Here is a 17,393-nt window from a genome sequence, read left to right as displayed (position 1 = left end):
CCCCGCCCCTTTTGACGGGTTGTGTGAGACTTTAAATCATCAAACTGTAAATTATAAATTTAAATTGTTATTGATCCTTTACCCCGAGTCCTAAAGTGTAGATTTATTTTCTTACTCTTCTTATATTTATTGTTTGTTTACTTGCACCGCTGTAACTGCAGCCTCGTCGTCTCGTCTCTCTATATGCTGGACTGTCTGTAGCGGAGATGACAATAAAGTTTACTTTGACTTCAGCAGCGCGCAGGCGCACCGAGGGCTCTCGCGCTCACTTTATAGAATTTAGAAAAAACATCGGTGCAGATTATAAGTCTGTATCATAATATCTGTTTGTTGTGTTGTTTTTATTTTGTTTTGCGAGTTGGTTATTAGATGCCGCTCCAGCCAGCCAGACTCCCCGCCGCCCTGCCCTCTCCTCCCTGTGCCGCCAGCAGCAGGCGCACCTCGCAAACGGAGGGCGCCCTTACTCCCAGCAAATGGCTGATAGAAAACCGATCGGTGCCTACGAATTTCCCAATATGCGCTGGCATGACGTCGGGGAAGCATGGGTACGACCGATTATTTTATTTTTTTTCTTGCCAATGCCCGTGATGCCCCCCCCCACCACGATGCATTCTATTGGTTTGCACACTTACACACACCCAGCTGTGGTTTCCTGTTTTGCTGGACTCTGGAGAGCCCCGCCTTTAACGCTCTTCTCTCACAGAGAGCAACAGAAAACTTGGAAAAACTCCAGATTGACTGAACTCAGTTCAAAGTTACCTTGACACCTTTAGATGTGAGAGGTAGTGATGGTCCGCTTGAAGCTGACGCTCCGGTGCGTGTGTCAGAAAGATCAACGCGCTGCTTCAGAAGCACCGTGTCGAGGCTTGATTCGTTTGGCCAGAGTCACGTGATCAGTGACGTCTGAAGCTTCGTTTAGAACGTACCTTTTTTTAAATCGAACTTTATTGAAACACAATGAGTATACAACATACAAACAGATGAAGTTTACAAAAGAACAGAACATGAACATACAGAACCAGGAGTAAAAAAATTATGATATGAGTAGGCGAAAAAAATCAACATATTGTAACGTGCAGTGGAGATGAAGCCAGCCGCGGAGGTGTGCAGGTGGATAGCGAATGAGCAACAGCTTCTGACTTTCCAAAAAGTACTCATTTATTTACAATATCAAAAATAAAAGTGTTACCTCTACCACACATTACTAAAGAGCACACTAGTCCGCGTACACACGGGAGCATCCATTACAGGAGGAGTGCGAAGAAGAACAAAAAGGGGGTGACACCAGTCGTGAGACAGGAGGCGCCGCCATGTGGTGATACACTGCATTACAATAGCAACTGTTACATAGTCCCCCCCTGGTGAGAAAAAGGCTGTCCTCAGCCGTACACAGCTGAAAAAGCACACACCACACCTAACAGTACCCTATACATAGAGGTTACAGCTAAGATTGGTGCACACACACAGGGCAAAAGACCATTTAAAAATGAAATTGGTGAAAATAAGATGAATATGTACAGTGGAAAATCAGTTTTCTTAGTTTTTTTCACTTTTTTCTTTTGTTCTTTTTTTTTTTCCTAAGTAAATGCCAAGAATGAACCTTAACGCACGAAAGAGCCATAAAACTGGATTAAGTAGAGCAAACAAAAACATCTACATATCATGACTCAAAGTAGCAATGCAACAAGACAGCATCAAACAGGTTTAACCAAAACATTTCACTTCAGATCAAGCCTGGTTGTGTGAAAATCATTAGTCCATCTTTTGTTGCTCCAGCCAGACGTAACTCTGGGGCAACGTCTGGGCCTGAGATTGTAATGTCCACCAGCAGCTGGGTGCTGGACAGATCTGGGTGAAACACTCTCTGGAACAGCGCCCACACCAGAAGAAGAGTCAATGTCCGGTAAATCAAAGGGGAATGGCTCAGAGTCAATGTCAGTGTCTGCAGGGGGGCCAGGGTGGGCCTGAGAGTCAGAGTTCAGACCCTCTGCGGTCTCTCTCTCAGCAGGCAATGAAACAGAATGTTCTTTGGAAGTGAGAGAGTCCCAGGTATGGAACGGTTGCATGTTCACAACATGATAAACACCTGCATCCACACCGGAGTCCACCCAAGTGAGCCTGTAATTAACATCACTGAGTCTCTGAGATACACACAATGGTCCCTGAAACAGTGGTGCAAGTTTAGCAGTAAAGTTAGACTGAGCGTCTGACCTGGGGTGCGTCTTAACTCTCACAAGGTCACCAACACGAAACGTGGCATGTCGATGTCTGAAGTCTAGGGATGGGTATTGATAAGATTTTAACGATTCCGATTCCATTTTCGATTCTGTTTAACGATTCGATTCTTTATCGATTCTCTTATCGATTCTTTTTTTATTTTTTAAAAAGGAGAACACTAAGGTCGATTAGCTTAGAACTTTGTTTTATATCTTCTCTTTGAACAAGATAGAAATTTAGGAGTGACATGGCCTTACAAACCCAACAGTGAGATCTTAAGAGATCCAGCCTACGGCTCTTCAATGGGGTGTCACAGGGTCCCCAGGAAAAAAAATTGTAAATGTAAAATAATAAAATAAATATTCTTCTGTAGCAATAACAAAGTATAACATAAATTGTTCTGTGGCAATTACACAAGAATATCCAGTAATGTCCCTGCCTACAATTAAACACATTCACTTACCAAAAATCGGGGGCATCTGCTGTGGCAAATGGGTTCAAGCCTTTGACCACAAACTTAGACACTGCTCGGTGACATTCGTCTATCCTGGCCTGAAAGGAGACGCTACCGGTAGACTGCAGCGAGAACTGCCAGCGAGCGCTAGCCAGACTCTGTCTGTCTCTCTCATCATGGTCACCTACATGTACAGTAATGGCAGGTCTTGTAATAAGGCAGATCGCGCTAACATAATATGCACTGTTAGTTGATTATTTACCTGCCGCATTAACGGGAGAGGACGTGCAAACGTTACCGCTGCTGCTGGGTTGAGAGTCACGAGTCCGGAGCGGAATTAAAAACACGTGTCATCGCGTGTTTTGTGAGCAAATGCTTTTGCATATTCGTAGTGTTTCCTCCCTTAAATGCAATATCTACTTTGCAAGTTGCCCTGTTGTCATCGGTTCTCATAAAGTATAATCAAACTTTTGAGCGTTTGAGCCGCTTAGGCGCCGTGTTTCCTGCCAGGTAAATGACACTCCGCAATGTGGTGACGTCATTCGGGGCGACTGGAATCGATAAGGGAATCGTTTGCAAAAATGGCAAACGATTCCAAGGAATTGAAACAGTGGGAACCGGTTCTCAACAAGAACCGGTTTTCGATACCCATCCCTACTCAAGTCATAGTAATGTTTTTGTCTGTCATGGCTATAGTCCAAAGCTGCTTTGGCGTGGTCGTGAGCTTCCTGCAGGGAGGCTCTCAGAGTCTCAGGGTAAGGCACACCCGGTTCATCAACACCTGCTGTAGAAGGCTGAGTGATAAGGTCAAGCGGGGTGTCTAACTCACGACCATAAAGCATCATGGCAGGAGTCATACCTGTACTGTCATGGGGGGCGGTGCGCAGAGCAAAGCAAATCTGAGGGAGAAACTTGTCCCATGATGTGTGCTTATCACCTACATAAGCGCGGATTGCAGTTTTCAGAGTCCGGTTGACGCGTTCAGTAGCATTTGTCTGAGGGTGATATGCCGTAGTGAGTCTGTGCACCGAGCCTAAGGCAGAAACAACATGTTCAAAAAGCTCACTCACAAAAGGAGACCCTCTGTCAGAAATGAGGTAAGTGGGTGTACCATGCCTAGCAAAAATGTCAGTGACGAATTTACCAGCTGCTACCTGAGATGTAGCTTCTTTGACAGCACTGGCTTCAACCCATTTAGTCAAATAGTCAACAAACATGATTAAATAAGCATTACCAGTGGGGGTGCGGGGAAGTGGCCCAACAAAATCCACACCCACATACTCCCAGGGTTTCTGGGGGACAATGGGAACCATAAGACCGGCTGCTTTTTTCTGACTTGGCTTGGTGAGTTGGCACACTGAGCATGAAATCACATAGCGTTTCACATCAGCTGCCATTTTGGGCCAGAAAAACCTAAAACGCAGTCTAGCCAATGTCTTAGAAACACCCAAGTGACCTGCTGTGGGGTGGTCATGGTAATAGTCCAGCAAGGTGCCTCTCATGGAAGTAGGGGCAAACCGTTTCAGCTCTTTCAAAGGGTGCAAAGCACATGTGGACTTGGGTTCTCTGTGATACAAAAGAGAGTCATACACAACATACTGTAACAAGGTGGCATTGTCCGAGCTGTTCAGAGAGTCTGCTTCAATGTCTCTGAGGAGTGGACCTGTGACATGATCGTCTAACTGCAGCTGCCTCAATTGTGAACGGTCAGCCAGAATGACGGGGGGCAGAGTACGAATGTCCAGGCTGCCCATAACAGCATGATCTGGTAAAAGATCAGTCGGCCTGTCACAGGTCAGAGGCAAAGGGTTGCGTGACAGTGCGTCAGGAACTTTGTTCTGTGCACCAGGTTTGTGCACTATTGTGAAATCAAAGTCCTGCAAACGAAGTGACCAGCGGGCGAGTCGGCCCGTTGGGTTTTGACGAGACATGAGCCACCTGAGACTGTTGTGGTCAGTGAAGATAGTAACATGAACACCTTCAACATATGGGCGGAAGTGTTCCAGAGCCCATATCACAGCGAGGCACTCCTTCTCTGAAGTGCAGTAGGGGAGTTCAGCTTTGTGAAGGGAGCGACTAGCAAAAGCCACAACATACTCACGACCCTTGTCATCCTTTTGCATCAACACTGCCCCAAGACCAATGTCACATGCATCGGCGTGAATGGAAAAGGGATGGTTGAAGTCTGGAAATGACAGGATCGGGGCTGATGTGACATGATCCTTCAAAGTGTCCATGGCCCTTCGACAGCTGTCGTCCCAGTGGAAAGCATTGTCTTTTCTGGTGATGGCGTGAAGAGGTTCAGCATGGCGGGCATAATTCTGAATGAAGCGTCGATAATAGCCAGTCAAGCCAAGGAACTGACGGACGTGTTTCACTGAGGTTGGGGTATCAAACTCCTTAACCGCCTTTACTTTGTCCGGATCGGGCTTAACACCTAATGATGTGATGCGGTACCCGAGAAAGGTGAATTCATCGAGGCAGAATTGGCACTTTTTGAGCTTCAATGACAAGCCAGCAGCCTGGAGTCTGCCCAGCACCTCCTCAAGATCCACTAAGTGCTGTTCAAAGGTAGGTGAGGCGATAACAATGTCATCCAGGTAGACTGCGCACATTTTGCAAATGAGGCCAGCAAGCACAGAGTTCATGAGTCTCTGAAAAGTTGCAGGTGCGTTGCAGAGCCCAAAGGGCAGCACCCGAAACTGGAAGAGACCGCAGTGAGAGATGAAGGCAGTTTTAGGCTTCGAGTCCTCTGCTACAGCAACCTGCCAATAGCCTCGCGCTAAGTCCAATGTCGAGACAAACTTTCCTCTTGCCAGAAAGTCCAAAGACTCATCTACACGAGGCAGGGGATAAGAGTCTTTTCGGGTAACTTGATTGAGCCCTCGAAAGTCCACACAAAACCTTGGTTCCGTGGCCGCTCTATTTACAATGACTACAGGAGCTGCCCAAGGGCTTGTGGAAAGTTCAATGATGTTGTCCTTCAACATTTGTTGCACTTGTTCTTCAATCACACGTTTCTTAGCAGGTGACGTGCGATAGGGTGGGAGATTGACAGGTGTTGCATTGCCAGTCTATGGTGTGCTCAGTGAGAGCCGTTCGACCAAGTTGACCATCAAACAAGGAGCTAAACTTGCTGAGCAGATTTAGTAAAGCATCCTTGTTCTCTGAGAGACTTGCTTCAGACAGTTTGGCTGTTAAGTCTGAGCGAACCAAGTCCAAAGACATCAGTGTTCCAGGTGAATGTGAGTAATCATTTTGAAGGTCCTCTTCATTGTCTGCGAGTGGGCAGGGGATGTCCTCAATGTAGACTGTTCTAGTGGGAATGTGAATAGAAACAGAAGCTCTTGCCATAAAATCCATTCCCAGAATGAAAGGAGAGGACAAATCTGGTATTATGGCAAAACGCTGGTAAAAGTTCTTGTTCATGAATGCAATATTGAGCCAAATAACACCAACAGGGATACAGGGAGCATTATTGGCGAGGTTAACTGCAGGACCATTCCACTCACTTGTGTTTCTAGGGTAAGAGTCATTTACTTGAATGAGATCTGTTCGTACAGCCGAGAGGGAAGCACCTGTGTCGAGGGTAGCATCCACAGATGAAGCATTGAAGTTCACTTTCGTTCTTAGTGGGGTATTCCAGTGGACTTGTGAAAAATTGTCTTCCAAGTGTCCAAGACTGTGTCCACCCTGTAGTGAATCGGGCGTGTGAGGCTCCGTTAGTAACTGGGGGAAGGTTGGCCTCTGTGAAATGTCCTCCCCCCCCCCCCCCCCCCCCGCCGTAGTTTCCCGACTGCCTGTATTGTGGCTGGGATGTGGTGCTGCTTAATTCCACCTTTTCATGGCCAGGGTCAGAGGGGCCAGGTGCTGGCAATGGCTGGACTGGGCCATGCCTAGCGGTGTTCGAGGCTCGTTGTGGCAAATGAGGTTGGGTGTTACAGTTTGGGCAGGTGCGTGTAGTGAACCCTGGCTGAGAGCATTTGAAGCAGTAAGGTTCAGGCTTATAGTTGTCTTTGCTACATAAAGCAGGCTGTGGTCTTTGTGGTCCAAGCACTGAGTGAAGCTCATGAGCGCGTAGCAGCAGGTCCATTACAGAAGTGACATTAGCGCCATACAGGGCAACTCTGTATTTTTCGAGAGCATGTTTACTAATTAGGTCAATTCTGTCTTTTTCAGGTGGGGGGCTCTTCAGTTTGTCAAACTCACTCAACATGTGGGCGACAAAGGTTGGGAGCGGCTCGTCCTGAGCCTGAACACGATCCAAAATTCCTCTCAGGATGCGTTCTTGGTTGTCGGAGGGCAGAAAAACTGTCTTAAACAGTTGACAGAATTGAGCCCATGATGTGATGTGGGAGCTCAGTGCCTTGAACCATTTCCAGTAGGGGTGCAACGATACACAAAATTCACGGTTCGGTTCGGTTCGATACTTTGGTGTCACGGTTCGATATTTTTTCGATACAAAAAAAATGTTCATGCCTTTTTAATTTGTCATTTATTAAAATTATAAATATATATTTTAACACAAAAGTACAGTTTTTAAATTTAACCCTAACCCTTGTGCGTGTTGTTTTTTAGCTCGTCATATTGCAGCCACAGAAATTCTTTTGTCCATGAAACCATAAAGCTGCACTTTCTTTTTGCCTTATAGTCTGATTTGTCATAACTTCTCCGTTTTGTGGTAAGCTTTTCTTTGGCTGTCACTTCTTCACCCTGACCTGTCTTATTTGGCTCAGCAGAACTAAAATATATATCTGTCTGTGAAGGTTCTCAATCATCCAGGTCATCGTAGTGAAATATATATCCTGCCGCACTCACATAAGCTCAGCGATTCTCTGCGCGATCAACCTCTCACATGTTTAAGCTGCGGGAGATTTCACTTGTCATGTTTGCATAGTAAGCTAACAATTAATAAGACGATGTCAGAGGAATTGGTGCACAAATTATCATCACTCACAGATCAGTGCTGTCGCTCTCTATACACAGTTCGCGCGATTGCAAAGTGAAAGCAAAAAAACAAGCGCAAATTCAAACACGATTTCAATATGTCACATATTGACAGTGGCTCACCCAATGACATAATTACCCAGCTACATTTCTGAAAGAATGCAAAAGCATTGACATATATTTTTCCTTCCTACAATAGCCCGACAGGCAGGGCAGAGATAGCCCCGGGACGTCGGGCTAGCGATATTGCGAGCCCTGTATCTGATTGAGGAATCACTCATCTTTGGAAAAGAGAGTTTATTACAGAGAAATGTCTCTTTCCAAAATAAAAGCTATACTATCCGCTTCTTCTGGGCTATATTCTCAGCAGCATATTAAACATATCAGGTCTCCATAAGGAGAATCCTGTGCTAACAGCTGTCTAAATGACTCGGCTAAAGTTTGTAGCATGCATGCTTGTTGTTTTTGTCTTTGCACTAGGATGATGTCGGTGTAAATGTGCAGTCATATTCGTTGTGTTCCCACTAGTGCTTTCAGGTTAATCTCGTTGAAATAACCTTAACGCCACAACACGGCAAATCTCCGTTAACGAGCTACCCTATACAGAGGGGCTAGACGGCCAACACGTTAACGAGCTAACTGCGCTAACACACTAGCTCCCACCCATGTAATTGAGCATTGCATGGCACATCCAACATACTGTTTTACTTTAGTCCATGACTCGCTTACCTTCAGGGTCATACGTCACATGAAAACCAAAATAATTCCAAACGCCAGATCTGAATGAGGGTGGGGAGGTCCACTTCTGTCTTGCTAGCTTGCCCTGCGCTCTTCCTTCTGACCATGCTGTCTGTGTTGAGTGCTCAGTGAATCTGCGTTCGACTACTCCGCCTAGGCTGCACTCTCGAGCCTAGGCGGAGTAGTCAAATGCAGATTCACTGAGCGCTCAACACAGACGGCATCGTCAGAAGGAAAGTTGATAAAATAAATTACAAATTTTGTATTGTTCTTTTTTTTTCCTCCCCTTTGGTTTTCTTTCTTTCTCTCCCCCTCTTTCTTTCATTCTTTCCCCCTGTCCTATCCCACAGTCATGTCTGTCCCGTTTGCAACTGAAAATAAAGTAAATTCATAATTATAATAAAGGTCAATCAAATGGACCAATATGATGATCCACTTAAAATAAATCCTCTTGGCATCTTTCTTGGCCTCAAGACAACAATTCTGATGGCTATAGATCCAAACGGGACACAAAAAAAAAAAAAAAAAAAAAAAAATTGAAAAAAATTGAAAAAAATTGTATTGTTCGATACATATGCGTACCGAACCGAAAGCACTGTATCGAACGGTTCAATATCGATACGAATATCGTTGCACCCCTAATTTCCAGGGCTCTTTTGCAAGAAAGTGTGGCAGTTCATTTAGCAATTGCCCATCAGTTAGGTTCAATGAGGCTTTGTATATGCCAACTGCATTTAACCAGTCCTCAGGTTGCACTTTTCCGTCCCCAGCATACACAGGAGGCTCCAGCTTTGCGTGATGTAAAGCTGCCGCAATCACTCTGGAAGTGCTGCTGACTTCAACTGAGTGAGATGGGAGGAAAGGATTTGTAGGTTGAAATGGGTTGCTGGGCAGGAACGGATTGGTACTGTTGGTGGGTTCAGTTTTGTCCATCACATGAACATGAGGTGTCGATGTGGCCATTGGGAAAACAGGAGACTGTGGGACTGCAGGAGGGGGAGAGTTCCCCGTTGTGAGTTGGTCCCACGGCCTTAGTAAACTCTGCTGTATGTTCAGTGAGTCACGTAAACAATCACTAAGCTTATTCACCTCAGTTCTTAACTCCACCACTTGTTGGCTAAGGCTAGGAGTCACATTTTCAACTATCTGGCACATAGGTAACGAGGTAAGTTCCATGTCTGAGTCAGAGTCGTCTGGGCAGTGTGCCATTGCGATTTCAAAAAAATTAAGCCGCTCCAGGGCACAGCGCAGTTATTGATATAGCAGTAAAAGAGTCAGTTAGGTCAGACTAGAAAGACAAAACTGCAAAAATGCGTTCAAGATTAAATTGAGAAAAACCACATATAAAATTTCGCCCAACAACTGAAATTAGACTGGAGTGATCAGAACCATGTTATTACAATAGCATGTCTGCAACACTAGAGCTCAATGCAAGATTAGTTTTAAGTCGTTTCGTTATACTGAGCCGAAGACCAGCACCAACGGTTGTAGTCGGCCAAGCTATCACTTACATGTGCTACAGTCAGTCTCAGCAGAGGGAAAGGGGAATGAAAAGCCAGCAGAAATGTTCATGTCCAGGCTCTCCACAGAAGAATGAATCCTTAGAAGACGAAACCAACAACAAATAACAAATCCACGGAGTCCATTCGCGTCGCGGAGTCAGCTTCTCTCTTTTTCTTTCTCCCAAGCGGAGCAGCGGCACATCACGGTATCCAGAAATTAGTCGGGTCCAACCTGAGCTGAGGCTGCGGCCATGGCTGGAGAAAACGTCCGAGCGTCCGCAAAACTGGGGGGATTTCCGAGACAGTTCACGTGCTAGAAGAGAAGAATCCTCGGCGGGATGCAAAAATCGTCTGAAGTCCAAGGGGAAAAAGTTCGGGCGCCAGTTGTAACGTGCAGTGGAGATGAAGCCAGCCGCAGTGTGCAGGTGGATAGCGAATGAGCAACAGCTTCTGACTTTCCAAAAAGTACTCATTTATTTACAATATCAAAAATAAAAGTGTTACCTCTACCACACATTACTAAAGAGCACACTAGTCCGCGTACACACGGGAGCATCCATTACAGGAGGAGTGCGAAGAAGAACAAAAAGGGGGTGACACCAGTCGTGAGACAGGAGGCGCCGCCATGTGGTGGTACACTGCATTACAATAGCAACTGTTACAATATAAATATTGTTCTGAGAGGCTTTTTGTTGGTTGAGTCTGAAATTGATTGTATGTACAATTCATATCCTTATAAAAAGGCAGAAATATGGTGTTTTATTAATAAACTTACATTTATGGATATAAAATAGCTAAAAGTATTAACAAATATTTTATAAAAAAAAACATTTATCATTCTTCCTGGGGAACTTAAAGAAAAAGAATAAAACATTTTCCATCGTAAAGAAAACTCCCTTAAAATATGGACAATAACAAAACTGCTAAATTCTTCCAGAATCTCTGTGTAGAGGAACCAAAAGAGATGTGCCACAGTTTCTGGATGATCCCCACAGAAAGTTCAATTAGTATTTATGTCTCTTTTAAATGTTACCATATAGTGACTGGCTGGGTCACATTTATGAAGAATTTTATATGAGATTTCCTTCACCTTGTTCACAATTAGATATTTATGGGATCATCCAGACTGTCTTCCAGGTGATATCTGGAACATGTCGGTTCCAGTAAGATATTCTATATATGGGAGAGACATGATATCTTCTTGGAATAAACTACGTATTCTCTTATTGCTGTTACCAAGTTCCTGTGAAAAGCAGATTTTTCCCACTGCTGACTCAGCTGGATCAGGGAGAGTGACTGAGGCAGATATTGAGCTGTCAGTGTTTTTATATAACATTAAAGTCCCTGAGGGTATGGCACCAAGCACCATTGAGAATTCCCCAACACTGTTTGACAAGTTTGACGAGCATCTTGACCTTTGGTCTTTGGATATTAACAGACCTGGATATGTGACTTCTTGTTTAACAGAAATGTTACAGAGAGCATTTGCAGTGCAGCCTTTAATTGCTAGTAATTCACATTTTTTTAGATTTCGACATAAAGCAGATGCCTCAGAGAAATCACTAATAACACTAAGGGCTGGACGGATTTGATTTGCATTCTTCAAGAAGAGTGTGGTGTCATCAGCTAGCTGGCTGATGATGAGCTCCTTATCAGCTGTGCTGATTCCTTGTATAACAGGTCAAATCTCGGGGTGGAGTCTTAATCATTTTAATTGAGCTATTGCCATTTGTGTACAAGGTTTTGATAGCTTTACAGAAAAATGCCAAATTTTTCCAAAGAGTGGAAAATAAATTGATGTTCAATTGTATCAAAAGCCTTTTAAAAATCCAGGAAGAGAATGAAGCTATAGTCAGATACCAAATCAGAGTAATCAAGTAGATCTAAAACCAGTCTCATGTTCTTAGAAAGGTGTCTGTTTCTCATAAAGCCTGATTGTGTCTCATCCATAATTGTGTCCAAGAACTCTTTCATTCTGTTAGCAAGTACTAAAGCCATAATCTCATAGTCATCATTGAGCAGACAGATGGGTCTCCAATTATCAATAAGAAGTAAGTCTTTGTTTGGCTTTGGAATAAGTGTTATGAGACCCTGAGTAAGAGTAGGAGGGAGGATGTTATTCTCTACACTTCCTATGAAAAGCTGCAGTAAGAACGGAGCCAGGAGATTAGAAAATGATTCATAAAACTCTGCAGTTAAACCATCTGTGCCGGGAGATTTGTTGGCCTTAAGTGCAGAAATAGGATTACAAACGTCCTCCACAGTCAGAGGGCTGTCACAGTGACTTCTATCTTCCACAACAATAGTTTTTAGGTTTTTAATATTATTGAGAAACAGCGTTGAGACATATATATATATATATATTCTACTTTTCTAAATGATTGACTATTTCAATGGAGAACCTAAATGACACGGACCCGTGTTTGTTATTACATATCTCTATTTTGAATGTGACAAGTCTATCATTGCCTGTTATTCATAGGTATTAACAGAGTTTTTGGCCTTTTTTTCCTCTATAACAGTTAATTGACTCTTTACAGTGGCCTGCTATGGTTAATAATAACATGTTCAGTCATGAGTGAAATCAAAGCTTTTCTTCACTTTAGCATTTAACATTCCCAACAATATAATGTGATACCTTAATTAAAACACAGCTAATAAAACACAATTTTCTTAATGCAAACATCAGTGACTCAACATTAGCAACCAAAGGGTTCAGTCTGCAGCTCACACTCATGTGAAGCTACAGCCTCCCCCTTTAGTCTCTGTCATCCTTCTGCTCCTGCACAAACAAAGCAAGACAAAACCTCCACCCTTCTTCTACAGGCTGGGTGAATTGTTGTGGACATTCACTAATCCTAAAGTCGGCACCGTTTTTGTCTCAGTATCAAGTCAGTTAAATTTTTAGTCGTCAGTCCGTCACAGTCCAGTCACATGCATACATCCACACACATTCATACCAGATATTGCTGATAATGGAGTCTGACACGCAGCCTATTCGAGCCTCCATCACCAGCAAGATGACGTCATCATTTTAAAGGAAAACAGCTCCTTGTTTTTGGACTGGATTGACTCGCTGCAATCCTTTTAGGCTCAGGACTTCTCATGTGATCAATGTCACATATAAGTGAATTTCTCCCAAGCCCATTATAATCATGGAGAAAAACACTTTGCCACTGTTTCCAGTAAGAATATTTTATAGCGCTTTAAAGTTCAACCTCTCAGGTCTGGATTAAAGAGCTGATTTGTTAAATCGGGAACTCACAAAATACCAAAATATCACCACCGGTGGATCACACCTCTCAGATGTTCTTATCTCAGTGCACTGTAACAAAAGCACAAACAAACGCAACCAATAAAATACTAATAAAGTAACAAATACTGGGGCCCATTGCAAACATGTCCAAGCATAAAACCATCTTTCTCTCTCTTAGAGAAAGAAAACAATCCAAACCTCACTGATAAAATCAACCTAGTGTCAAGCAAAACCCAAAAATCAACCAAAACTTCACCAGAAAGTTTTTCTCCCTCCCGGGACAATATTGTGCAGGAATACAGGCACCGTAACTCCTTTTGCACTGACAAAAACATGTTGGATTTACTTGATTCAATAGTGGACACTGGTTGCACACAAAGGTTTTGCTTTGGCAGAAACTTAAACAACTGAGTTAAATCAACACAACCTTTTCATATTCAGTAAAGCTGCATGTTGTGTTCATAAAACACGATTGAAACATGTTCAGATGGAGTAAGTTGAGCTCCTGGAACATTTTAATCCTTCAATTGAAATTGAATGGGTCTACAACAACTACCATCCTCCTATCTCTATCCTGGTTGCAGCAGGGCTGGGAAATAACCCTGAAGTGATAGGTTACCAGGCAGGGTACACCCTGGACAGCTCACCAGTCTATCAGATAGAAACACACAGCCGTTTACATTCATGGATAATTTAGCCCAGGACCTTCTTACTGTGGAGCAACAGCACTAACCAGCATGCCAACAATGGAGGAAATACAGGAAAGCTATGATTTCCTGTATTTGAGGCAGAATTATTTTGTTCTTGCCCTTGACAGGTTAATCCACAATAAATAGCAACAGCATGCATGTGGTGTGTGTGTCGTTGTCTGCCTCTTATAACTCCAGTGATTTTCCTGTAGTTTGAAATCTTATGCGGTGTTGACACAATAATTTGTTGTAAACCAGGAAATTCCCAACTGTGGTAGAAAGCACAGCTTAGCCTTAGCAAATGTTCAAAGAAAAGTCGTCACTTCCTGATTTCTGCTTCACTGATAAATATTGTCACACTGGGGTTTTTGCAAATGATATCAGTGAGCACTGTGTGGCAGCTGGAGTCAGACAACTGAAGCTCCCACAATCAAGACCACAAACAGCTTTCAAAGGAGATTTGAAGCTTTTCTGGCAGCAAGCTTCATGATTTATGGGACTGGAACTGGAACAGAAACTACCTGATCACCAATGGTGAGCTGGCATGGAATTATTTTTATGACATTTTATCAAAGTTATAAATAAGCATGCCCATTAACACATAGTGAGTGAGCATGTTGTCTTCCCACGCAGTGAACAGCGGATGCTAATGTTTTTGTCACTTTTTACAGAGTCAAACTCAAAGTAAGGTCAGTGCTTCCACGCTTTAAACGCTGCACGCTCACACTCGATAGATTATCCATTGTTCATCTGCACACAGCTGCGGTTTTAGTAACGCAGTAACGCAGCGTGCTTACGGGAAAGTAACAGTAATCTAATTACCTTTTTTGCAATAGTAATCCCTCACTTTACTCGTTTCTTGAAAAAAGTAATCGGATTACTGCCCATCTCTGGTTGGAGCTGTGCACTTGTGGGTTCAACCTTGTGTACACGTTTATCTTTGCTGTGTGTACTTGTACCTCTGAGTGGAAGCTGAACTCTTGAGGTCGAGTATCGAAGCATCAGCTGTGACGTTAAAGTCCAAACAGCTCATTCATTTGACGTGCAAATGAACGAAGGTAACGCCGTTTTCATGTGGATGTGTCACTGAGACACTTTCCACATCCACAGCTCACAAAATGGGAAAACTATAGAAGTATAACAATGAAGAAGTTACTATGTTACGGGTCCCAAGGATGAAGACCTCGATGACAAATATGTTACCTGTAAAAGCAGGTGAAGAGCAGAGTAAGGAAGACACGATGCGTCTCTGCTTTCCTCCAGAACGTGTCTGAGTCTGATTTATTTCACACAAATAAATGCTATAAAACACTAAACATGAGCTTTCAATATACTGTTCAGCTGGTTCCTCATTCACATCAATTACATTTACTTATTTCACAACATCAGTGAAATATACTCTTTTTAACTGGTTCAGTTTCTCAAGTTCACACTTCTTTCCATAACAGCTACATCCTTTTATCATATCAATAAACACATCACATTGTCTTCTGCAGTGTCTTACTGGCTAAACAGTTCTATTCAATAACAGCATTGGTAAATACATTACATTTGTTCCCTCCAGTAATTTACTGGCAAAATCACTATTTAGTGCATCATGAAACACAGCTTGTTTAATCAACCCATGAATGCCTCTGTTAGCTACACAGAGTTGCTCAGAGTGCTTGTGTTACACTAGCTAATCTACTCAGTCACTTTAACAGAACTATTAACATTCACATCTCACAGAACTGATTTGATTGGAGCATTACAACACGTTTGCACAGAGCATAGGAGCGCACTGACTCTGCTTCACGAGCGCTCCACCTAACGAGCGGGCTCGCGGTGCGGTCGCGCGGGACACTCCTCTGGTTTTCTCCCGTGTTTACATATAAATAACTTTGGCGGACCGCCTTAACTCTCCCGTTCACATTAACGTGGGTAACCATGGTGACAATAAACAACATTTTCGGTGCGAGCACCGTGTACCGACCTGTAAAAGCAGGTGAAGAGCAGAGTAAGGAAGACACGATACGTCTCTGCTTTCCTCCAGAACGTGTCTGAGGAAGCAGCGGAAGGTGGGCTCCACTTACTGCACCCCGAAACCCCGGAGCAAGCACCAAAGTTCCGCCCTCACTGCTTTCTAACATAAAATGAATCCCTGTTACATGGATTTTCTATCCTCTTAAAGAAACTGAAAATAAATACATATAGCAATGAAAAATGTCCCGTTACATGAGTGTTTTACACAAAATAATATTAATGTGGTCATTCCCTCACAGGGGTGCCACAACTACACTGCTGTTTTGACAGAGACACAGTGTGTTTATCTAACTTGGCTGAAGCCAAAGTTCTCCAGACAAATTCAGTCTGTTTCTGCCAAGTGTGAACTCACTGGATGAGCGCCAGATACACAGAATCAAAAAGGGATAAATTACTTTTCTTATGTCATGTTCCCGTCACAAACTGGCTCAAGGAGAGGGGAAGCAGGAGTCCACAGATGAAATGTTCCTATAAATAAAGTGGAATTTATTCAAACTTTACCAAAACTTCAACACATCAAATACAAGCAGTTCAGCAGGGAGTGGATGTGTGTTGCATGTGCCAGGTGGATGCAGAGAGAGGCCAGGGCCACGTTCAAACCTGAACACGCTGCACAGTGTTTTGTTCCATTTGTTAGGGATGAATGAAATGCTTCCTTGAAAGGATGTGTGCAGTCACCAGTGGGCGTGGAAGCATGTGCGCCCTCATTTGGTGGGTGTGCAAGAAAAGTCCTCCTGTCACACAGCAATGCCTACATAAATCACACCACTCTGCTTAAAATAATAATGTTTAGTGAAGCAGGTGAAGCAAAGGGCTGCTTTTAATAGGCTGGGAGACCCAGGTGTGCTGCTTTAGCTGCTGAGCCTCTTATGACAGAACAGCGGAGAGTGGTAAGAAGGGAGGAGGGGGTCTGGCTGTGTTTGTGAACGATAGATGGTGTAACTCTGGGCATTTCTCTATCAAAGAGACGCTATGCTGTAAGGACATTGAGCTGCTAGCGGTTAGCATGAGACCGTACTATCTACCACGAGAGTTTACACACGTGATTATGATAGCTGTGTATGTCCCGCCCTCTGCTAACGCTGCAGCAGCCTGTGAGGTCCTGCACACTGTAACCAGCAGACTCCAAACACAGCACCCTCAGGCCCTTTTCCTGATCTCTGGGGACTTTAAAGATGATGTAACCATTTAATTATGGTTACATAATTAATTATGTAATTAATTATGCAAAATGCAAAACGCTCAGCTGTGTCTCCAATCAAAGCTCTGTAACTTCAGAGGTGATGTTCATATGTTGACTAATGGTTTTCTTTCATTTTTGATGTACTGCAGAATATTTGTATAAAATCCAGGCCAGGAAAATCTCCTTCATGTGTTTCTGTGTTTTGTCTTCAGCTACGTTGACACAAAGGCCTCTGCTGTGACGCTCACACCTTTGATAAAGTCTGGAGAGTGTCAGCTTCCTGTTTATAGATACAAAAATATGTAATGTTGTGAACTCTGGCCGCAGCGGCGCAAGAAAAAGGAGAATTACGGGAAGCACTCACAACAGGTAAAATCAAAATAAC

The 17,393-nt window shown here is 43.5% G+C and overlaps 1 protein-coding gene across 3 annotated transcripts in view; it reads right to left on the bottom strand.

The window, feature by feature from the left end:
• LOC308397978 (uncharacterized protein) overlaps positions 1–15,859 on the bottom strand; it is a 339,745-nt gene extending 323,886 nt beyond the window's left edge. Inside the window, exon 1 of one of the 3 annotated variants that reach the window (XM_080884323.1) lies at positions 15,776–15,859. The gene's annotated coding sequence lies outside the window, so the exon portion shown is untranslated. Of the gene's footprint in view, positions 1–15,006; positions 15,077–15,775 lie in introns of those variants that run through there. The other 2 variants (XM_080884313.1, XM_080884320.1) reach the window with 2 other exon arrangements.
• Between the last annotated feature and the right edge of the window lie 1,534 nt (positions 15,860–17,393).

This window comes from Rhamphochromis sp. 'chilingali' (assembly GCF_963969265.1).
Source record: "Rhamphochromis sp. 'chilingali' genome assembly, chromosome: 1".
NCBI lineage: Eukaryota > Metazoa > Chordata > Actinopteri > Cichliformes > Cichlidae > Rhamphochromis > Rhamphochromis sp. 'chilingali'.
This window is presented reverse-complemented; position numbering and strand designations above follow the sequence as displayed.